Consider the following 24859-nt stretch of genomic DNA (forward strand, 5'->3'; position numbering starts at 1 on the left):
AAAACTAAATTTTTCAGTTATATATGTGTTTGTGAACTTATTTATTAAAGCGTCAGTCAGTTAATCTACGAAAATCCACCTAAAAAAGTTTGTTTTAATTTTAGTACCGCCCTAATGATTATTGACTTATGAACATATGTATGTATGGAAAGAAAGCATCATGTTTATAAATAGATTTAATGCATTTTTTTACTATGTGGTGTAATTAATTTCGCATTTAACTTATCTCTATTGATTATCTCATGTGTCAGAAAGTTATTGTTTGAAACAAAATATTATCAACTGTCGGGGGCCAGGTTGTATTTTTATATGCTATATATACACGTAAATTTAGAAATATTATTTTTGAATATACTACAAGCATATGTACGTAGAAATTAAATTTATTTGTTTTTTCATTGTCGATAATTGAGTTGAATGATCTTAAAGAAATGATCGTAAAATAAAATTCAATGTTAATATTTGCTCAGTTCGAAAAATTTATGAGGAAAGAGACTCCAAAAATATTCAGTTAACTCTACTTCAATAACATTAAAAGACAGATTTTTCTTGAAAATATATTCCAAAACTTATCGTATATTCGTTGTTCGTAAGCTTCGAATAAGAACACAGTTCCGAATTTGTTCTTAAAAGATCTGTACATTACTTTAGGCCCTTACATTGACTAATGACTTTCATTGTACACTTGTATAGGGGATCCATTTCGAGGTTCCCCACATTTTTAAAGAAAAAACACAGAAACTTCAAAATTAATGAGGAATTTTTATTATCGTTCGAAAGAACATTCTTTAGCATTTATTTTTTTGAATATAATCTTTTTCATAAGTTGGCCGCGGCTCTATTTCAGATGGTCCATCCATTCAGTTCAATATTCGTTGACACGTTCGAGCATTTCGACTGGTAACTGTCGAATGACGTGCCAGAATCGAAGCGGCCTTGTCCGCAGAGACTTTATAACGGGTGATTTTTTTGAGGTTAGGATTTTCATGCATTAGTATTTGACAGATCACGTGGGATTTCAGACATGGTGTCAAAGAGAAAGATGCTCAGTATGCTTTGACATTTCATCATGAATAGACTTACTAACGAGCAACGCTTGCAAATCATTGAATTTTATTACCAAAATCAGTGTTCGGTTCGAAATGTGTTTATCGACAAATTTTGTTCAGCGATGAGGCTCATTTCTGGTTGAATGGCTACGTAAATAAGCAAAATTGCCGCATTTGGGGTGAAGAGCAACCAGAAGCCGTTCAAGAACTGCCCATGCATCCCGAAAAATGCACTGTTTGGTGTGGTTTGTACGCTGGTGGAATCATTGGACCGTATTTTTTCAAAGATGCTGTTGGACGCAACGTTACGGTGAATGGCGATCGCTATCGTTCGATGCTAACAAACTTTTTGTTGCCAAAAATGGAAGAACTGAACTTGGTTGACATGTGGTTTCAACAAGATGGCGCTACATGCCACACAGCTCGCGATTCTATGGCCATTTTGAGGGAAAACTTCGGACAACAATTCATCTCAAGAAATGGACCCGTAAGTTGGCCACCAAGATCATGCGATTTAACGCCTTTAGACTATTTTTTGTGGGGCTACGTCAAGTCTAAAGTCTACAGAAATAAGCCAGCAACTATTCCAGCTTTGGAAGACAACATTTCCGAAGAAATTCGGGCTATTCCGGCCGAAATGCTCGAAAAAGTTGCCCAAAATTGGACTTTCCGAATGGACCACGTAAGACGCAGCCGCGGTCAACATTTAAATGAAATTATCTTCAAAAAGTAAATGTCATGAACCAATCTAACGTTTCAAATAAAGAACCGATGAGATTTTGCAAATTTTATGCGTTTTTTTTAAAAAAAAGTTATCAAGCTCTTAAAAAATCACCCTTTACTTCACATATCACCACAGGATAAAGTCTAACAGTGTAATATTATGTGATCTTGATAGCCAATCGACCGACCCAAAACGTGAAATTATCTGCTAAACGAAGTATTCTCTCAATAAATACATTGATTGATGCGATGAGTGGGAAGTGGCTCTGCCTTATTGAAACCAAATGTCGCCGAGATTATAAGCTTCAATTTCAGACATCAAATACATAGTCGGTTAATAGGGCGCAATAACGGTCGCCATTGACGATTACGTTCTCACCGGCATCATTTTGCAAATATGGATCGATGATTCCAACGGCCCCCAAACCACACCAAACCGTTTTTTTCTGGATGAAATCGCAGCTTTTGAATTTTTTCAGGTTGCTCTTCGACCCGAATTAGGCAATTTTGCTTGTTTACATACACATTGAGCCAGAGATGGGCCTTATCGGCGAACAAAATTTGGCTCGAAAACGTCGGATCTTTGTGAAACTTTTCTAGAGTCCGCACTTGAGAAGTTCGACCGGCTTCAGCTCTTGTAAAAGCTGTATTTTGTACAGTTTCAATTTAAGATCTCGACGTAAAATGCGACAAGTCGTTCCTTGCGTCAGTCCTAGTTTCTGCGAACGGCGTCGAATCGACTTTCCACGGTCTTCGTTAACCGTAAAAACTTTCGGACACACTTCTGTTGTGTTTCAACATATTTCCAATTAGACTATCTTTAGAGTAAAAAATAAGAAAATGTTTAAAGGATTTCTAATTAACTTTCTTGAACTCTGCTCCACCCACTTAACATCGTCTAAAAGCTGAGTGGTATTTGACCACAAAACAAATAAAAATATAAATAGACTTGTAACTATAACTAACCATATCATTACGACACATCTAAAAGCACTTGTTTAGTAATCCATAACTCTGACATGTCAACAAGAACCATTGCGCTCCACTAATGTCAATTGTTATAATTTTAACTTGAAGGTGTCACCAATGGAGTACCTACAACACACGCATCCGCCTGAAATTATACCCATTCATTTTCGAAAATCACCAACAATTTGGTGACACTTCAGTGGAACGCAATGGCATTGGCTATTAGTGACACCTTCTTTTTCACGCTTGACGTCATAATAGCCCAATCGGGGATACACGCAAAGAAAATTATAAATATGAACCTGTTAATCAATATTTACACTTGATTACTACTCAATCATTTGTGCTGCATATGAAACATAACGGAAAAATATGATTTTTATTACAAGTTAACAGGCAGTGGTCGTGTTATGATGGGGAAGTGCGAGCTGTTTGCTCGATTTTTGTCAATTGAGCAATTGTGTGATGACTGCTGATTACTGTGCGTCATTAACGAATCGATAAATGTACGTATGTATGTTTGTTTCGGCATACAATCGATGATTTATAAAACAAATGAAATACTTTTACAAGGGGTTTGAATATAAATATATTAGAATTAGTAGAATTGTCATATTTTTGGTTTCTGCGACCTTGTTGCTTTACATGTTCTATTATGAGTCGAAATCTTCCTAGCGATCAAAGTAAACGAGGCTGTCGATAACTCTTACTAACAGGTGGTACTTCGGACTTAGTAGGCAATTGAGAAGTAAAGTCCTCTCTCGACGAACAAAGACCAAATTCTATAAGTCACTCATAATTCCCGTCCTGTTATATGGTGCAGAGGCTTGGACGATGACAACAACTGAGGAGTCGACGTTGCGAGTTTGCGAAAGAAAAGTTTTGCAAAAGATTTATGGTCCTTTACGCGTTGGCCACGTCGAATATCCCTTTCGATGGAACGATGAACTGTATGAGATATATGACGACATTGACATATGTAGTTCAGCGAATTAAATGACAGCGGCTACGCTGGCTAGGTCATGTTGTCCGGATGGACGAAAATACTCCAGCTCTGAAAGTATTCGACACAATACCCACCGAGTGAAGCAGAGGAAGAGGAAGACCTCCACTCCGTTGGAAGGACCAGGTGAAGAAGGACCTGGCTTCGCTTGGAATATCCAATTGGCGCCACGTAGCGAAATGAAGAAACGACTGGCGCGCGGTTGTTAACTCGGCTATAATCGCGTAAGCGGTGTCTACGCCAATAAAGAAAAAGAAGATCAAAGTAAACATCTGTACATTTAGAACTTTCTATATTGTTGGTAAAAAAAAATGTATCCGGACGCTGCTTCGATTTCATTTAATACTTTCAAAAAGACGTTGAGAACTATAGACAGGTTTGGACAATGAACGAAATGAGAGCCACATTGCTTGGTTTAAACTTACATCAAGTTTTTGTCGATTTACTAAAATAACTGCGATGTCGAGGTGTCCATTTAACATACGTTTAGTACTTTTCATACCTTTATGTTGGGAAAATGAGAAATTTCACAAAAACATGTGGGCTCAATTCTAATCCCAACGGTCCAAACTATGCATTTTCATATTATTGGGATACTTTCCACTTCCCACGCATCGCATCAATCAATGAATTTATTGAGGGAACACTTCGGTGAGCAGATAATTTCCTTTTTTGGCCGGTAGATTGGCCACCAAGATCATATTGTATCACAACGTTAGACTTTTTGCTCTGGAGATATGTCAAGTCTAAAGTATATGCGAGCATTCCCGTTTTGACTCTGGCTTGCAAAATAACGTCAATTGTGTCATTAGCTATTTACCAAGTCGTTTCTTCAAAAATTAAGTACCAAAGAATGTTCTTTCAAATAATAATAAGTATTCTTTATTAAATTTGAAGTTTCTGGAAGTTTAAGAAAAAGGGAACCTTTAAATGGATCACCCTATATATGAACCAATTCTTAGTAATACACTCAGTCGCTTGATCTCAAAACATTATTAAGATCACTAACCATACAATGGCAACTAGTTGCCTTCCTTAGGTCACTCCTCTCAGGAATGGTTATTTTATTATTCATTGTGTTCTAGTAATACAGTTGATAATAAATCATCGATATTAAGGGAACTTAGGCAAAGGCGAGCTATAACATACAAGTATACCTGTAGCAGTAGCTGTCATACAAACTGAACGATCACAGTTCACTTCTAAGAAAAACTTTCTTATTTGACAAGATACATATCTTCACGAAAGTCGACATAGATCACTATATAAGGCATTAATTCACCAAAGAAATTATTCAGATCTGACCACTATAACATATCGCTGTCATACAAACGGATTTTTTAAAATCAAGATGAAGATCTTTTTATACCGTTTCATGCAATAAGAAATGCTCTTGTGAAGGGTATTGCAACTTCGGTAGTCGTAGTTAACTTTCTTTGCTTTAAAGCTCCATTTCGTACTCACGCTGCTTTGCCTGTCAGGTGTTGGAATTTATCTACTGTCTAAAGTCCAAAAAATTTTTGTTGAATTTCTCAATATTCAGATCACGCTTCATTGCGCAATTATCGAAACATCTATCATCTTTGTTTCAGGCTTCTAAAAACATCTATTCTGAGTGTTGCGCCTCCAACCAATAGTAATAAAACTTTTAACAAATAAAATATAGATATATACAGACACTTTGTATTAAATTTTCTATGTTTACAAATTTAAATGAGTATGTGCCTTAAATGGTCTGAAGGTCTTGTATCAATATATGTACATACATACATATAGTATTACACATACGTATAAATGTTAGATACAAATGTATCTATGAATAAATGTAGTGTAGGTAAACATAAACAGAACGTTCAACTGGCGTGTAACCGTTACAGCCAGAGTTGATATACGCAGTGGACTATGGCTACATTGGATCACCAGACATTTGATTGTTGTTGTACATATGTACATCATTGTCTATTTTACACACTCACTCACTTACAAGCGCTAAAGTGTTAGCGGCGCGGCCACTCCTGAATAATTAATGATAGCTTTGTGTATCCAGATCGGTCGTGCAGTCTGTGTTCTCTTCTTTTTATTTATTTCTCTAATTTTCGTTATGCTTCGTTGCCTTGTTTGTTAATTTAGCGTTTTATAGGCTTTACATTTACGAAAAGCATGGAATTGAAAGTAAATATTTATAAAAAAAAAGTTCCGACATTACAAAAATATCAAGGGTAAAATAATTACAATAGCTCTTAGTTTAGACTTGGTGTAAGTTTACGAAATCTAGTAGGATATAGGAGGTTAGATTAGATCTAATATTTTTTTTTTGTTTTTTTAATGTCAAAACTTTTTTTAGGCCTCAATTTAGGCTATAAAAATATTGTAAACTTCTGCAAGAAGCAACAACTTGCCTCAAGCGTGTAATCGAAGCATCTTATTTTGTTTTTAAGAAGTCCTATTGTCTGTTTTTATGACCCTAAAAAATCCTATAGTCGATTAAACGATCAGCTGTACGAGATGTACGGCGACATTGACACAGTTGAGCAAATCAAGTGAAATGGGCTGCGCTGGCTAGGTTATGTTGTCCGGATGGAAGACAACACTCCAGCTTGCAAGGTTTTCGATTCAGAACCGGCCGATGAAAGCAGAGGAAGACCTCCATTCCGTTGGAGAGATCGGGTGAAGATGGACTCGGCATCAAAGTTCTCGTACTTTAACAATTAGCTTAAGTATTGTCGGTAAATACATAGCATTATCTATCGGTTTTGAGTTTCTTTATTCTCAAATTCTAAAATTGCATTTCCTTAATTCGAACCTGCCGATAAACGTTCAGTGAAAACGTGTTGACTCCATTTTCGGCCTCTTATTTGCTCTTCGACTGAAACTATTTGGTCTATAACTATATTTGCGCGGTTATTTACTTCATAATTTGAATGTTTCTTTTAAGAAAAACATGAAAAATATATTATGAGCTATAACATTTTCTCATCTTTCTGGCAAATCGTGGAATCCGTTCCGAAAGAATTTCGCTAGCTTGACGGCCAGTTTTTGATACTCTTTACTGATGTGTACCGTATTTCAGTGAGGTCGTTCTGTATCCACCCGAACAAATGGGTAAACCAAGGGACAATGTCTGTTCTATAAGGCCTTTGAGGTAGAAATTTCAAGTCACCTTCCTCTAAACAGTTTTAACCGGTATTGTAACATGAGACCCTGCGTTATAATCATAGAAAATCATTATCTCATATCCAGTGGCGACTTCCGGGCGTTTTCCGGCAATCGCTCGATGCAAATTAAGGACTTGTTGCCGGCAGCGTCAATTCTTAATGGTTTTAGCCGGTTTTAGGTTTCGCATATGATATTTTGCGGGTTGTCACAATGGATCCGATTTTCATCATTAGTCACAATCCGATGCTAAGGCGACTTCTTTTTGTAAAGAATGATCCATTTTCAGGTTTCCTACTTGTTTAAAGAAAAACCACAGGAACTTCATATTTAATGGAGGACGTTTATTGTCATCGGAAAGAACATTCCGTGTTGTTGAGTCCAAATGTTGCTGAGATCACGAGCTGCAATTTTAGGCATCATTCTCACCGGCATCATTTTTGAAAAAATATGGATCGATGATTCCACCGGGCCACAAATCACACCAAACCGTCGTTTTTTCTGGATGAAATGGTAGCTCTTGAATCTTCCGGTTGCTCTTCGTCCCAAATGCGGCAGTTTTGCTTGTTTACATACCCATTGAGCCAGAAATGTGTCTTCACATATGATTTGTTGCGTTCAGAGTTGTCTTAATGGATCCTTTTCTCATCACTGGTCACAATCCGATGCAAAAGCGACTTCATTTTGTAGCGTTAAAGCAGCAATCGTCTTGTCTCTTATCTAAGCTTCAATTCGTTTGCTAACCAATTTTGTACAGCTGCTTCTAAAAGTTTTGAAAAGGCTGCTGAGTGACTTCCAAAGATTCGTTGTACTTTCCTTTGTTAGACAACAAACTTTATCAAATCATGTTTCCAATCTTCTTCGTCTTCCAAGCCAAACCACTTTTGGCACGTTCCCTCAGCTAGAGCAGATCTACCACAAACTACCGTGGCGAATCGCACCAGACCTCGGATATGTGCAAGAAAGGGCCAGAAATACATAGATTTCTAAAAAGAAAAGAAAGAAAGGGAAATAAATCACGAATGAGTCTTAATTAAACAGAACGTACTGAACTGCTAAAGATCTCAGGATCCGAATCGATTCTGGAGTTTTATCTGGGTTGGGACTGTCAAGTCAGTGCTTGTTTAGGATTGTAGTTCCCTCATTAACTATAACCGCGTAAGCGGCACCTACGCTAATAAAGAAGAAGAAGTAGTTCCCTCATTACCAGCTGAGTCAACTCTTCATAATGCTCGTTTGCTTCTGTCGTAAAACTTCTATAATATGACAGGAGCTTTGTTATATCATTTCATGAAATAAATTTTTATCTCTTCACCGCCTATTTACGAGTTCTCATTCACAGGAGTGCACCGTATATATTTTGTATGTCGTGCATGCTCTTGAATTCTCATTAAGCATATTAGAACGCGGCGACGCATTTAATGCGTACGCCATTAAAATAATGTTTCTCATGTGTTTTATTTGCAGTCACACATTCTCTTCTACTATGCATCGCTCTATGCATGTATAATTACGTGTATGTATGTACAGCTATCTAAGTATGTTTGTATCTACAAGACAGTCTTTTTCGCAGTTAATTGACACATTGCCTTATCGCGTTGACTTTACTCCCACCAGAGTTGCCCTCAAATGTCCTTGAACAAGATAACGACGCGTTGGAAAGTGCCTCCCCCTTTTCCTTTCCTACATATGTACACACTATGCGTCGCTCAAATGCTTGAAAATCGCTTCAATTGCGCAAGAATATTCATACTCTCGTATTTGACGTTTGATATTTGTAATGAAAATCACTCGTTATACACTACGGTACATGCTTGTGCTAAAAAATAGCATTACATATGTAGATTATATGGTTTGACTCCAAGTACGCCGTTTACAGAGATGGGATCGGCGAAGGTGTTTATGGCTCATGTCTGAAGTTAGTTGCGTCTGAAGTCTAGTCTTATGTCCTCGATATAGTTGAGGAAAAACCTCTTGAGGCTCCTAGAAACCAGTTCCGATTCAAGCAGATGACTTCAAGAATGATTTTTGCGAAAACACTCCAGCAGACATTGCTTTAAGAAGAGTTCCTTATGGTCCTTCACTGCATCAAGGCGATCATATTGGTGTGCCGTATTTAGGGACCGGCCGGCCGATTGCCTTGTATGTTGCCAACAACGTTTCCTTGTCTTTTCCCCATGTGCTAGCCGACAGCGATGTGAGGATTTTGGTGCGGGTCTGTGCTTTGGCAATAATCGCGGACGTGTGAGGAGTGATAGAGCACAGGCTGTCGAATGTCATACCTGTAGTCTCAGCGTTATTGATTGAATTCTAACGCAATTGACTGCAATATTAAGGTGAAGTCTGTACTGTTCCTGGTGGGAACCATATTGTAAAAACAATAAAGCGATTTTCGAGGATTAAAATTAGTTTTTGTTCTCCTCAAAAAAGTTAATGAAACAGTGCTTGGAAGTCCTGGATGAACTCAAGCCCGCACTTAACCCATCATAACACTTTCGATTGCTTCCAGTCATTCCCAACTAGGCACTATTAGTATATCTTTTAGTTTCTTCGCCCCCTGGGAGTCATGTTTTCAGGACCTCCATAATGCCTGGTTTCTAAATGTGTTTACAAAGTAAATCCCATGTGATCAATTATGATATTGAGTTCCTTTTAGCCTAAACTAAGATTAAAATGTAGCGTTTTTTTATTATTCTTGACTGTCTAAACTCAGAACACTTGTGCGGACACAGGTATACTTGTATATAATACTATACTATATGTTGTAAGTATGTATGAAAGTATAGAATTCTAGATTTTATATTATACCGTGGGTCTTATGACAGTCCCAAAGAGTGTAACCTTTACCTCGCTATAATTTCTCACTCTGTATGTATATTGTATTATCGTCGCCTCGTTGAAATATACATTAACGAAAACTACAAATTTATGGGAAATTTCTAAAAAACATCGATATATCTAAACGTGTGTTCAAAATTCGTTATGCTATCAATAAATAACAATGAGAAAAATCCCAGTTGTTCGTAGACTAAAGATTTTGTAAACATTTCAAATGCTTTAAAGTTATCTAAGCGATCGGGAGTGAGAATATATAGATATATGTACGTATATATATTCATAAATATGTACCATATATTCTTATTTATATATATTCTTAATTAGAAATATAGATAGTCAAAATTAGTCATTTTGCGTCTTCTTGCAGGGATTTGCTTTTGATGTAACTAACATTGATCGAATTTCGGGTATTTTTTTATAAAATTGATTACATGCCATTTTTTGTTAAATTTTCCTTCTTACTAATCTTAATATCTATAATATCCATTTATTACTCACACGCGTATAACTGTATTTAATTGCACAGTACAAACAATGGCATTTCCGGATATTGTTTTGCTGCCTTATCATTTGTTACATATTGCATTGTGTAAGTAATATTGATGATTGCGCAAAATAAAGTGAAAACAATAATTGTAGGTTGATTGATTCGCGTGGGTTCGAGTTGATGTAGTATCAACTAAGACAAGTATTTTCAATTTCTTAGCTAGGGTTACTAAGTTCTCGTAGGTCTGAGCGTTGAAACCTGAGTAAATATCTTCCTTATTCTAGTATACAACTATTACCTCAACTACTTTTGTTTAATAATCCATTTATCCAAGAGTTTGAAAGATAAACATTGTTTTGACTGACTTATACAATGCCTGCGCTTGACGCGAATTTCAACAGATTCTGCGGCCTCACTGTCGATATCTCCTCCAGTGTATTATACTAAGGGGATGCTTACAGCGTAGTCTTGCCAATGCGGGACAAGTGCGCAAGAGATGCTTCATTGTTTCCTCGGTGCCCTGCTCTAAACATTTCCTGCAGTCTTCTCGATCTGTCAGCCCAATTCTGCGGGCGTGTGTCGCCACCAGACATAGACCGGTTAGTAATCCGATCATGTTCCTATAGTTTCTTCTGTCGAGTGCCAATAGGTAATTTTGTGTACTTCCGATTTACCGTTTTGTATATGACTTTAGCAGTCTTGCAGCCGGGTAGCTCGTTCCATCGTGTTTTGATTTTCTTTACCATGCTTCTGTCGAGATCGTCGTATAGGCAATGCATGGGTTTCTCAATGATGATCACGTTTTCGGATATTAGCCGTACACCATTCTTGGCAATCTCGTCTACTACATATTTCATTGCCCGCGATGGCTTTGTGGCCTGGCACCCAGTAGAAATAAAGTTGCTTACTTCTGGCAACACTTTTTACTGCTGCTCTGCTTCCTAAGACCCTGGGGCCGATATGCGAGACGACGTACTGTCTTGATGGCGGCTTGACTGTGCACTTAGATGTTGACTTTGGAGTTGTCTGCAGGTGCATTCGAGGTCTGTTCCGCGGCCTCTGCTTCAAATATACTGTAGTGGTCCGGCAACTTAAAAGGTTGCCCTTTGCCTAGCTCTGAACAGTATACTCGTATTCCCGAACCAACTCCATCTTCGATTTTCAAGCCATCAGTATAGATGTTTAGAGTGTTGCGCGTAGCTAGTATACCTTTACATCAGTCATCTTTTTCTAATGTTTACTTTGAACCTTCTTTATCAGTTGACAAGTGGTATCCTGTAGTCGGTGTTTGCCCCACCGCCATTACTCATTACTATGCCTGATATTTTTCATGACTTTTTCCTTTGTATATTTTCCATAAAAACAATATTTAATTGGAATCCCCTTTTATGGTTTTTATATGCGTCACCTGGACGCCTATCCTACAGTTTATCAAACATATACCCTCGCGAAGATGAGTGCTTATCACAAACAAAGGGCTGTTTTACATATAAATTGCCAAATAGATACGATACAAAACAAACGCTCTCTCATTTTATATAAATATCACTTACTTTGCAACAGTGTTTTCCAAACTGTGCTGCTACTCTGCTCCCCATTTTCGATGAGTAGTTTGGCTCATTTAAAAGCATTCATTCATTCATTAGCATTACATGCAGTGGGCATTGGTTCGGTTGCGTTGATTACGCGCTCACCATTTACGCCTTCAATTGCTTCGGGAGAGCGCGATAAGCAAACATAAAAACGATCGATTGCATGTTGTCTAACTAAACGACAACAATTCGTTTAGACCAGTCTTATGTGAGCGATCTTGTGGAAGCGTTCATTTTACGGACTTCAATGCGTCAAAATATTTGAATCAAAAATAGAAAAAAAAAAATAATAAAAACAACATTTAACATAAAAAAACGAACACAGCGCGTCACAACTCATTAAATTTTAGTTTCGTGTGTGTTTATGTTTGTGTTTGAACACATTATTTTACTTTTCATTCTTGGTGACAGCATAAAGAATTCTATTTCGCTTGTGTACATAGTAAATTTTGACCCACGCGATAAGCGTTTGTGGAGCGATAAGAGTATTTTTAAAAGTGAAACTAGCCAATCATGGTGAAACAGTGTGTATTGTGAAAAATTGCGGAAATATTGGAAGAATTGATATACATAAATATATATATAAATATTTATAAATTATAAAGTGTTTAAAAAAAGTTAAATTATTAGTGGAGTCTATTACTATTTATTGAATGCAACCGCAGTGACCCAAGGGGCGGCAATAAAATGTTCCGGTTAGTGTTGTTGCTTATTACCATACATACTATACATAATATTTTAGAAGTGAATTTAACGTTAATTATGAGAATTTAAATGTGCTATTAATTAAGTTTATAATAAGCTACTTATTCCCACCAACCAACCAACAATTTCAACAATATCGATTCAAATGAATGGGTGATCAAATTCGAGGCTCCCTAATTTTTTAAAGAAAAAACACAGAAACTTAAAATTTAATGAGTAAAGTTTACTATCATTCGAAAGAACTTTCTTTGACATTTGATTTTTGACAATTATCTCTTTTAAATGTTGGCCGCGGCTACGTCTCAGACGGTTCAACCGTTGAGTCCAATTTTCGATTACTCGTTCGAGTATTTCAACTGATAACTGGCGAATGACAAGCGTGATGTTTTGTTCCAAGGTCTGAATTGAAACTTGATTATTCGCATAGACTTTAGACTTTACATATCCCCACAGAAAAAGTCTAACGGTCTGATATCACACGATTTTTTAGAGACCAATCGACCGGCCCAAAACGTGAAATTATCTGTTCACCGAAATGTTCGCCCAATAAATCCATTGATTGATAGGATGTGTGAGAAGTGGCGCCATCTTGTTGAAACCAAATGTCGCCGAGATCACGATATTCAATTTCATGCATAAAATAGTCGGTTCTCATGGCGCGATAACAACGCCAAGTTCTTCCATGGGACTGTCCGAGTTGCTGCGAACGTCGCCAAATCGACTCTCGAATCGAATCAAAGAATCTAAAGACCGTCGTGCCCGAATGGGTTAAGATTGAGTACTATCCTTAATATCGTTGTTTCAAATCACCTTCGAAGAAAAGTTGAGTCGTGTAAAAAAGCTTTTAACGACGCGATTCTAATAGCTCGATGGTGCTTCTGAGAGAAATACAATAAGATATGAAGACGCTGAAACTAAGCGTTGCGCTGACATATAGGCTGTTATTTGAGTTTTCTAGAGTTTAAAAATATTTTCCTGCTTCAACGGTTGATTACCACCCGTACTAGCGCCAAGTTCCGCATTTCTTGCGGTTTTTGTAAGAGGTTAATTGAAAAGTCCCGGCCTACCATAGTGAAAAAGTGAAGCGTTTGGCAAAATTCGTTTTTTATTCTAGTTCTTTACAAGGGTGTTGCACTGATTATAGCAACCCTTGTCCTTAGCTTCAAAGTAGGCCTTAGATTCGGTGATCACTTCTTCAATCGAATATTTCTTGCCAGCAAGCATTCTTTTAAGACCTGAGAACAGCTTCTGACGAATACGGAGGATGTGGAAATCATTCGAAGCCCAATTCATGGAATTTTGCCATTGTTTTTCGTGACTTGTAACACGATGCATTGTTTTGGTGAAACAGCGATTTCGTCCTTCAATAATTGTCAATAAAAATTATGCCATGCGCATACATACGACATACGACGACATAACCCTGCCAGACGCGTCGCGGGGAACTCACTTTGCACAAAGCTTTCTCATACCCAAATATTCGTGAATGATATGATGTACACCTTCAATTGATATCTTTAGATTGATCATCCAAAACTATTTTGTGGACTTTTTTAATGTTTTCGTCGGTAAGAACCTCTTTTGGACGTCTACTGCATTCACCATATTCGGTGCTCATTTCACATCTAAACTTAGCATACAAATCACTGATGGTTGTTCCTCCGGTACAGAGTCCAAATAATGTTGATCAGTCCAAACCTTGAATTCAACAGTATTTTTTCCTCCGAAAAGCAATGCTTTATCAACAGGCGAATTTTTCTTTTTAACCATATTTTCCACAATAACAAAAGTTGATGCACTCAAAATTATATAATTCACAAATTAATGATTGCACAGCTGTCAAATTATTTACGGGCCTTTTGAAGTATAAAGATAACTAAAAATCATATGGTTTTATCCTAGTAGCGCCATCTATGTGTCAGCTTAGGAACTTTTCAATTGGCCTATTAATTTTGGTAAAAAGATTGTTGCGATATTTAGATATAAATATACGAGGTTTGACAATTAAGTAAAACAAACAAAATCGGTGGTCAAAGGAACACATTTTGAGTCGATTACTGACATCCAGGCGGCCATGACGAGGGTACTCGCGGACATCCTAGTCGAAGCGTTCCAGAAATGTTACGAAGCATGGAAACGCGCTGGAATCGCTGTATAGCTCCCCAAGGGGACTACTTTGAAGAGGATGGCAGAGTTGTAGAATAATTTTCAGTCTCATTACTTAATTGTCATACCTCGTAGCTCTTCTGGCGTAGCATACCTGACCTCCTATAAAATTAGAAATAACACAAAAAAAGTATATATGGACAATTTAATACATTCAGGTGTTAGGTGTATATATATTTACACATATTTGCTTTTTTCGAAACATTACTCTTCACTTAATTAATCTTATTTGAATCATTTATTGTAAATAATGCGTCCGTGAAAAGCACATAAACATATTTTCTTTGCCGAGTGCTCAACTCAACTTATTTGCATAGCTAGAGACTTTGTTGGCACAAAGCAAATACTTCGTAAATTCACATACCTAGAAATGAATGTGTCTGCATGTATACCCATACAAAGAAATCGATATTAAATTTTTTTGTATCTTATACCCAAATAGTTTTTTATTTCACTTTGAATGATTAATTTCGAAACTAGCCTTTTCTATTTCTTTTGGTTGAGTACTTACATACTTGTATATACCAACAAGTATATACGAGTATGTACCTACTTGTAAAGTGTAAACTGTGTCACGCACACTCCTTACTTTACTTGCTTCCCTGCTGCGTTATCTGAATTAATATTGTTGTTGGATTTTACATTTCCCGCAGGCTAGTTTTATTCTATTCAATTCAAATATAATAATAAATATATTCATCTTTCTCTCTATACCCCCACTCATTGCTCTTCTATTTTGCTCTCAGTTAAGTGTTTTTCAAAATAACCTGTTCTAATTTGGATTTTTTTGAGTAGCGCATAGTTTGTGTATTGAGATTACTATGAATCTATATGTATCTACATACGAGGTATGCATTTGAAATTTGCGTTCAATAACCCCAATGTAGATTTCATTTTTCAATTTTATATTTTATAAATTTTTTAAATAAAATAATAATAATAATGAATAATGTGCTGGTGATAAGAGATTCATATATCATTTATATTGAAAATAAATAGTTAAAATAGTGGCGAATTGAACAGAAAGTGTGTATGCTATTTTAATGAGGTATTTTCATACTATTTTCTATTGAAATCCCTTGTAAAATTTTCGAATTTAGCGAGCATAAAACCTGTGATTCAAAGACGGTGTATACATAAATCTTTTTCCACAAAGAAACTTATATTTTCTACGAGAGCCGGTGTGCAAGTTATTTACTCTGTGAGGCCAATAAGCCACGCATAGACCAGTTTGGTCCTTTGCGATACCAGATGGAGTTCACTTGCTAAGTCCAAGCGGAGTAGTCATCTTTTAGGATGCCTGCGCTTGACACGAATTTTAACAGAATCACTGTCGATACCTCATCCAGTGTATCATACTGTGGAGACCCCAGATGTTTACAGCGTAGTCTTGCCAATGCGGGACAAGTGCACAAGAGATGGTCCATTGTTTCCCTGGTGATCTACTCTAGACATTTCCTGCAGTCTTCTCGATATGTTAGCCCCAATCTGCGGGTGTTTGTCGTCAGCAGACAGTGACCTTTTAGTATTCCAATCATGTTTCAACAGTCTCTTCTCTCGAGTGCCTAGAGAAATTTTGTGTACTTTCGATCTACCGTTTTGCATATGACTTTTGTAATAGCTTGTTCCATCGGGAGCGCTATTGCATACCCAAAAAATTTACCCGGTCTTATTTCTTTGAATTTCATTAATAATGGTCCATTCCCCATCGACTGCAACACACTATATTTTAAAGGATTCCCTCTGCCTTTAGAGTACACCAACCTGTGATTTTTTGAGGTTGTAGCGGCGTCTCCACATTGGCTTGTAGATTATCATTACTGCCTCCTGCGGCTCCAAATTTAAATATTGCGTTCATATTAAAGCACCCTGTATTTAATTTCAACTGGTTAACCTAAACAATTTTAAGATAAGATGTACATAAGTATTTTTATATATTTGATTGACAATTTCATAAAGTCACGTACAAAATAAGTTGCGATCATTAATATCTGAGCTCTGTTTTGAGTGTAGTTTTGTTGGAAATGAAGTTGATTAGAGTATAAAAATAACTTCTAGTAGTTCACCATTCAATCACAACACAACTACAGAGGCTTCCAAACCTCTCAAGCCACTTCGTGGGTGCTTATTTCATACAGAGGAGGATTTGAAGGCGTACAAGACAGTTCATTAAGATTTTAACTCTTATCTATCACTATAACTCCTATAAGCCATCAACTCGCATCTTTACTATAAATGTGATATTTGGTTAGGAATCTGTTAAGAATCAAAATGCGTATATAGCGTAGTCCAAAGTCTTTCCGTATTTTGTCAATAGATGTCGTTACAGTCGTATATCTCCTCCGCTATCAATTACATTGTGTCATACCATATTTTTTTTTCTTTTTTTCATATATGACCCTTTTATCAATCTCGATCACTACCAAAGTTATATTTATATTTTTATTATGCCAGACGGTGTGTGATTTATACCAGTTGTTTGTTCGATTCTACTTTTAAGACGTTGCGAATCGAAGACAGCTATTAGTTACTTGCCATTATACGAGATTTTCGCTTTAGTAACTAAACCTATATATTAAGAGGTATAATAAGTGCTCGATAGTATTGACCTCCTGTGATAGAACCTTGGATAATGTGTACCTAGAAAAAAAGGAAAATTTTCTTCCAAATTTTGTTTGCATTGAGGTTATTATCGAAATAAGCGTCGTTTTGTATAAACACCAGGGAAATGTTGTCATTAATCATATCACTAACTCTTTAAATTTCACCAATATGTAGACACGGATAGTCCCGGTTTAGTTCAGCTACATGCCCAATAAAAACTTCGATACAAATGACCGTGATGATGTTTGGTTGAGTATTAAGTGCAAAGCCATCAAGATTCATGGTCGATAGTAGTTCAATGAGTGCCAGTTATGATTCATGTGACAATAGTGAACGATTTTTTTTCTTATCTCAAACATTTTATAGCACCTTGCACACCTGTTGTGACACCAGATGGTACTTTTTGGCAAAATATGCACATATGTGTGTGTGTTTTTATTCCACTTTAGCAGTAATTTGTTGATAAATGATATTATGGTAGAGTAGAATGTTTATTCTGATAAAAAAGTATATGTATGTATTATAAATCGTAAAAATATCGCTGACTTTAAGATAGCTATTTCCGACTTTTATTGCTTTAAACTGTTTGTTTTTGGACTATAAATAAGAAAAACGTCAATTTCGGCTGCTCCAAAACTATAATACCATTCATTGGTGCATTTTTATTACAGAAAAGAGTATAAACAGATATTTATATTGATTTTGATTGGTCATAAACATATTCAATATTCAGTGCGACAAAACATATTGGAATAATTACACTTAATTCCCTGCGTCTATTTGGCATAAAAGCTATAATATTGTTAATAACTACTTGTGGAATGCTTAACCAGGCTTGTTTTTCAGCTTCGAACAATTTATTTTTATCTCCATTCACTCCTTCTCTGTCTATACTTCTATTTGTTACATACCAAAGATTCTCGAATTAATATTTTGAGCTACGAACCGATTTGCCACTGGTTTCGACGTGTGCTTTGGGTCGTGTCGTGTTGAAACGACCATGAAAGTAGCATATTCCACTCGGCATGGGGAAGCATTACGTTCTCAAGGATATCCTTGTATATCAATTGATCCATATTGCAATTGATTCGATGAAGAGGTTCAACGCCAAGCCCGGAAAAACATCCTCATACCATAATGCCACCTCCAAGATGCTTAACCGAGCCTTGGCAGTATTGGGGATCTGACTTCTTATTTTTGGTTGGCGAACTTTTCTCATTTCGTCTGAATTTTTCAAATTAAATTTTGATTCAACAAAGAAAAGTATTGTCGATTAGTCGTTTTTTTCTTGATATAAAAGGCTTTTTAATACGTAATACACTGTTCTTGATCTAAATACTTATATATTTATCAATAATAAGAACATTCTAATTTTCGATTTTTTTCTTCCACTATTTGACAACTTATTTTGACAGTTATCAAGTTACAACACTGCTTTATCAACAGCATGCAATGAACTATGTTATACAGTGTGCTGCATATTCTATTTTACGCCTTATTGTAGCGTGACTCTTATTACAGTATTTAGTAAATGTTGGAGGGTACCTGACTTAATAGATAATGCAGCCGTAATAGAGGGTTTTGCATGTATAGGGTGATTTTTTAAGAGCTTGATAACTTTTTTTTTAAAAAAAACGCATAAAATTTGCAAAATCTCATCGGTTCTTTATTTGAAACGTTAGATTGGTTCATGACATTTACTTTTTGAAGATAATTTCATTTAAATGTTGACCGCGGCTGCGTCTTAGGTGGTCCATTCGGAAAGTCCAATTTTGGGCAACTTTTTCGAGCATTTCGGCCGGAATAGCCCGAATTTCTTCGGAAATGTTGTCTTCCAAAGCTGGAATAGTTGCTGGCTTATTTCTGTAGACTTTAGACTTGACGTAGTCCCACAAAAAATAGTCTAAAGGCGTTAAATCGCATGATCTTGGTGGCCAACTTACGGGTCCATTTCTTGAGATGAATTGTTGTCCGAAGTTTTCCCTCAAAATGGCCATAGAATCGCGAGCTGTGTGGCATGTAGCGCCATCTTGTTGAAACCACATGTCAACCAAGTTCAGTTCTTCCATTTTTGGCAACAAAAAGTTTGTTAGCATCGAACGATAGCGATCGCCATTCACCGTAACGTTGCGTCCAACAGCATCTTTGAAAAAATACGGTCCAATGATTCCACCAGCGTACAAACCACACCAAACAGTGCATTTTTCGGGATGCATGGGCAGTTCTTGAACGGCTTCTGGTTGCTCTTCACCCCAAATGCGGCAATTTTGCTTATTTACGTAGCCATTCAACCAGAAATGAGCCTCATCGCTGAACAAAATTTGTCGATAAAAAAGCGCGAAACACATTTCGAACCGAACACTGATTTTGGTAATAAAATTCAATGATTTGCAAGCGTTGCTCGTTAGTAAGTCTATTCATGATGAAATGTCAAAGCATACTGAGCATCTTTCTCTTTGACACCATGTCTGAAATCCCACGTGATCTGTCAAATACTAATGCATGAAAATCCTAACCTCAAAAAAATCACCCGTTATAACTATTAAATGAGTCAATTAGCTTCTAACCCTATCCCTGCGCTATATATGGGAGGTTACTGTTTTGATAATTTCTCAATCTTTTCACATAGGAGTGTAGTAATCTATGGATCAAAGCTTATTGGGAATAACATGGAACAGCCCTTTTTCAATAATTTTTTTTCTCTTTAAAAAAATTAACTGATTTATTAGAATGTTTTATTGTTACAAACATACACTATTTGGAAACAAATTTTTTTAACCCGGCCTTTACAACGTAATTTCCGGTGACCCCTCTGAAAAAAGATGCGTTGGCAGGATAACTTCTTACTGGATCATTACTGGCTTGTGACACGGTGCATTGTCTTGGTGAAGTAGCACTTTTTTTTCCTCAAATCCGAAGGTTTTGAGCGATTTCCTTCAAAAGTTCCAATAACGCTATATAATACTCGCTGTGGATGATCCTTCCATTTTCAAGGTAATCAATGACAATGACTCCATATGAATTCCAAAATACAGACGCCATAACCTTGCCAGCCGATTGTTACCTTTTTCCGCGCTTTTAAGCGAGTTCTTCGTATGCAGTCTACCGATGACGGTCGATTGCACATCGGAGTGAATGATATAGCCATGCTTCATTCATTCTCTCATATCGACGCAAAAATTCGGGTTTATTACGTTTGAAAATCTCCAAACACTGCTCGTAATCATTAACTCATTGTTGTCTTTGGTCAAAAGTGAGCTTGTGCGGCATCCACTTTGCAGAGCGCTTTCTTATACCCAAATATTCGTGAATGATAGATGTACATATTCAATTAATATCTTTAGATTGACTGCTAACTCGAACAACTTCACTTTACGGTCATCCAAAATTATTTTATAGAGTTTTTTGATGCTTTCGTCGGTAGCAATGTCTTTAAGGCGTCGATTGTGTTCACCGTTTTCGGTGCTCATTTCACCACATCTAAGTTTAGCATACCGATCCTTGATGCTTGATTTTCCTGGGAAAATGTATATAAACTCGTCATCGAGCCAAGTTTTTGATTCAACTGTATTTGTTCCCTTCAAAAAGCAAATATTTGAACAACACACGAAATTTCTTTTTATATTTTTTTCACAATAACAAAAGTTGCTTCAATAAAAATGGTGTAATTTACAATATAATGATCCGACAGCTGTCAAATTTATACACGCGACTTTTGAAGGTTGGGGCTAACTAAAAATCATATGGATTTAATTCAAGTAGCGCCACCTACGAGTATGTGTCAGCCGGGAACTTTTCAATTGACCTCTTAAGTGTTTGCTATAAAGTTCTCGATACCTATATATGCCTAAGCTATCTCAGCAGTCTAGTTTTGCACTAGTTATCTGCTTCTTCAGCAGACGGACGGGAATATAGTTATTCTAATCATGTATTACCATGTCATTTCAAAACAAATGATCTATGCAAATATTTGCTTACAACTTCAACTGGAATATATATATACATACTATGTATATACATACATACATATACACATATCACATACAATTGCGCGTGTTCGCTGCTACTAGTTATAGTGCATTTCTGATATCAAGTTGTGTCCACTGGAGGGGACTCTTATTTGCATATACCTTGCATTGTTTGCCATTTTCACTTGACTTGTAATTATGCACACGAGCATAGTATTCAGTGTTATATGTATATTTTTATATGTGTAAGTATATGTGAAATTGATTACACGCCTTCATTGCTATTCTAATCGCTACTTTATTAATTTGTGAATGTACAGGGGTGCTTACCTTTTGATATAAATATATAAACAAGCGATTTTTTCTTAATACTGCCAGACAATATAATATATTCCAACACATTGAACCGAACTGAAAGACTATTGTGTACTATATGTCCAAGTAATTCACTATTTTCATTCGAACATGTTGCACCCTGTATCTAAATGTGCTTAGCTGCACAAATTGTTGTTTTAATTCTGAAAAAGGTTTTGTTTGCATATTCAACGTTTGTGAAAATTACTAATGCCACACAATTGTTAAGCGACTCATCACTTTTGTCACCTTATCGGCGCACGAAAGCCGACGTGTAATACTAATTTCTAATTTAAATTTGCATTTTAGTTTGATTTCTTTGTTTGTGTCTAGTTTTTTTGTTGTTCATTTTTGTATATATACATATGTAACGGGTGATTTTTTTGAGGTTAGGATTTTCATGCATTAGTATTTGACAGATCACGTGGGATTTCAGACATGGTGTCAAAGAGAAAGATGCTCAGTATGCTTTGACATTTCATCATGAATAGACTTACTAACGAGCAACGCTTGCAAATCATTGAATTTTATTACCAAAATCAGTGTTCGGTTCGAAATGTGTTTATCGACAAATTTTGTTCAGCGATGAGGCTCATTTCTGGTTGAATGGCTACGTAAATAAGCAAAATTGCCGCATTTGGGGTGAAGAGCAACCAAAAGCCGTTCAAGAACTGCCCATGCATCCCGAAAAATGCACTGTTTGGTGTGGTTTGTACGCTGGTGGAATCATTGGACCGTATTTTTTCAAAGATGCTGTTGGACGCAACGTTACGGTGAATGGCGATCGCTATCGTTCGATGCTAACAAACTTTTTGTTGCCAAAAATGGAAGAACTGAACTTGGTTGACATGTGGTTTCAACAAGATGGCGCTACATGCCACACAGCTCGCGATTCTATGGCCATTTTGAGGGAAAACTTCGGACAACAATTCATCTCAAGAAATGGACCCGTAAGTTGGCCACCAAGATCATGCGATTTAACGCCTTTAGACTATTTTTTGTGGGGCTACGTCAAGTCTAAAGTCTACAGAAATAAGCCAGCAACTATTCCAGCTTTGGAAGACAACATTTCCGAAGAAATTCGGGCTATTCCGGCCGAAATGCTCGAAAAAGTTGCCCAAAATTGGACTTTCCGAATGGACCACCTAAGACGCAGCCGCGGTCAACATTTAAATGAAATTATCTTCAAAAAGTAAATGTCATGAACCAATCTAACGTTTCAAATAAAGAACCGATGAGATTTTGCAAATTTTATGCGTTTTTTTTTAAAAAAAAGTTATCAAGCTCTTAAAAAATCACCCTTTATATGCTAAATATGGTGCATAGTACTAATGACTTTTTTAAACGGGGTCAAATTGTAAGCTGATATTAATTTTGAAGAGACCAAGTAACTTATTGATGTCTCTCTTGGCATTTCTCTTCCAAACGTCTTCACCTATGGATGATCAGTTATAGTCGTTTTTTTTGCCATTTTCGTATATTTATAAAATAGTTTTCATATCAGAACAATCAGTGGTGTGGTAATACCTACCAAATCTCGAGATATGTCCAAACATAGTATTCTCACCCAAACAATTTTTTTCCAAAACACTTATTGCTTGCAGGGAGTGATCGCATATGATGGTTTTTTAATAACAACCAAGTCAAGTGACGGTTTTGTCGATTTATGAAGGTTTTCTCAACTATTCTACCACATTGTAGATTATTTCAAAAGCTCTCAAATTTCATATCGCCTATCAAGTAGAGTTCCATAGCGAGTCGACTCCCTACGAAAAAGATCAAATAGTGCACTTCTACGTTTTTCAGAATAGCTTTTGGAGTTCCTCAATGTAAAACTCCGAAAAAATGCGAATAGTTTCTAAGAAAACCTTTTAGAAGGATGTAACCTCAATCTTTTTAATTATAAATAAAGGAACTTAAATGGTTTGAGAAGACTAGAGATAAATAAACATTTTTTAAGAGGAACTACTCCCTTGTTCTGAGCTAAAATTCCTGTCTGAGGAGAATTATTGAAGTTTTTGGAAGATAGGGAGGTGAAAAGACCTAAATACTTTCTGCTAGACCGTAAACTTAGCTGTAAGCAAGTTAGGTTAGGTTAGGTTGCACAGACCGGCTGTCACGCCATACATAGACCTACTGATCGTTACAATATCAGATTTAAGTTTAATTAGGCATCAAAAAAAAACTAGTGTTTTTAGCTGCCGAAGTGTGACCTTTGTCAAAGCAGGCTCATGAACTTGAACGAAGGAAAAAAAATTAAAAAGCGACATCCTTCGTCAAAGTCTTTAGAATTGTATCTCAAAGATCAGTGTAAAATTTCATGAAGATCAATTGAGTAGTTCTCTAGAAATTTTTCCAACAAACTTCAAAATCACAGTTTCGAGAAAAACTCGTATAAAGACGCGCACTTAGCCAGGCTAGCCTCGAGCGCACAAGTTCTCAAGGCTGTATCTCCGAAACATAAGCTTGAATTAGGACAATATCCTAGTGGTGTTGTATTTATTTAATAAGACAAAAAAAAAAATCAATTTTTTTTAAACCTTTTGCGGAAGCTATATTTTATGATGGTTCGATCTGAACAATAACACAAATCTATGTCAAGTTCGTGAAAACATTTTGTCAAGTAAAAAAATTTTTCTTTTCATCGGTCAGTTTGTATGGCAGCTTTATACCATGTTGAAACCGACACTTAATCACACGATTTCGGCTGTTGAATGGATTATCCCACTAATCTTAAAAATTTATCAAGATTTCGCCATACAAAAATGACATTTCCAAATCACTTCATTGAAATGGTTTGAAACTGATCCTAAATCTCTCTGTGCGACTCTGATTTTGCGCCATCTACTTGTCAGCATTGGAAATCTGTTACATTATCACAGCTGATTTAGACGCTACAAAGGGTAAAAATGTAAACAAACAAATTTTTTTTAAAGCAATGAATCTAATTTCACCTGAAAATCGACTTAACAAATGAAAAAATGCATCCACTTTTTCTATTATATGGAAAATATTTGAAAAAAGACGGGTTTTACTTCAAAATACTATATGACAATCTTTTCTTTTGATAAATATTAAGCTATGTGAATCCTTGAATGACAATAACAGCTGTTTTTTGATCTTTCTAACGGCAGTGAGAACACTGTTGGGTTATGAAATGCTTAAATGTAATCTAATCTTTCAAATTTTCGGTCTGAACATGGTATTACTCTGTAATGATCCTATATTCGCGGTTCCGACAAATAAGC

General features: G+C 36.3%; 1 protein-coding gene across 4 annotated transcripts in view; it reads left to right on the plus strand.

Annotated features, from left to right (window-relative positions):
• Positions 1-24859, plus strand: part of LOC105222149 (uncharacterized) — a 63740-nt gene that overhangs the window by 24050 nt on the left and 14831 nt on the right. The window contains exon 1 of one of the 4 annotated variants that reach the window (XM_049453455.1): positions 11929-12509. The exons of the other annotated variants lie outside the window; for them this stretch is intronic. The gene's annotated coding sequence lies outside the window, so the exon portion shown is untranslated. Of the gene's footprint in view, positions 1-11928; positions 12510-24859 lie in introns of those variants that run through there. 4 annotated transcript variants of the gene reach the window in all.

The sequence above is a fragment of the Bactrocera dorsalis genome, chromosome 1 (genome assembly GCF_023373825.1).
Source record: "Bactrocera dorsalis isolate Fly_Bdor chromosome 1, ASM2337382v1, whole genome shotgun sequence".
Taxonomy (NCBI): domain Eukaryota; kingdom Metazoa; phylum Arthropoda; class Insecta; order Diptera; family Tephritidae; genus Bactrocera; species Bactrocera dorsalis.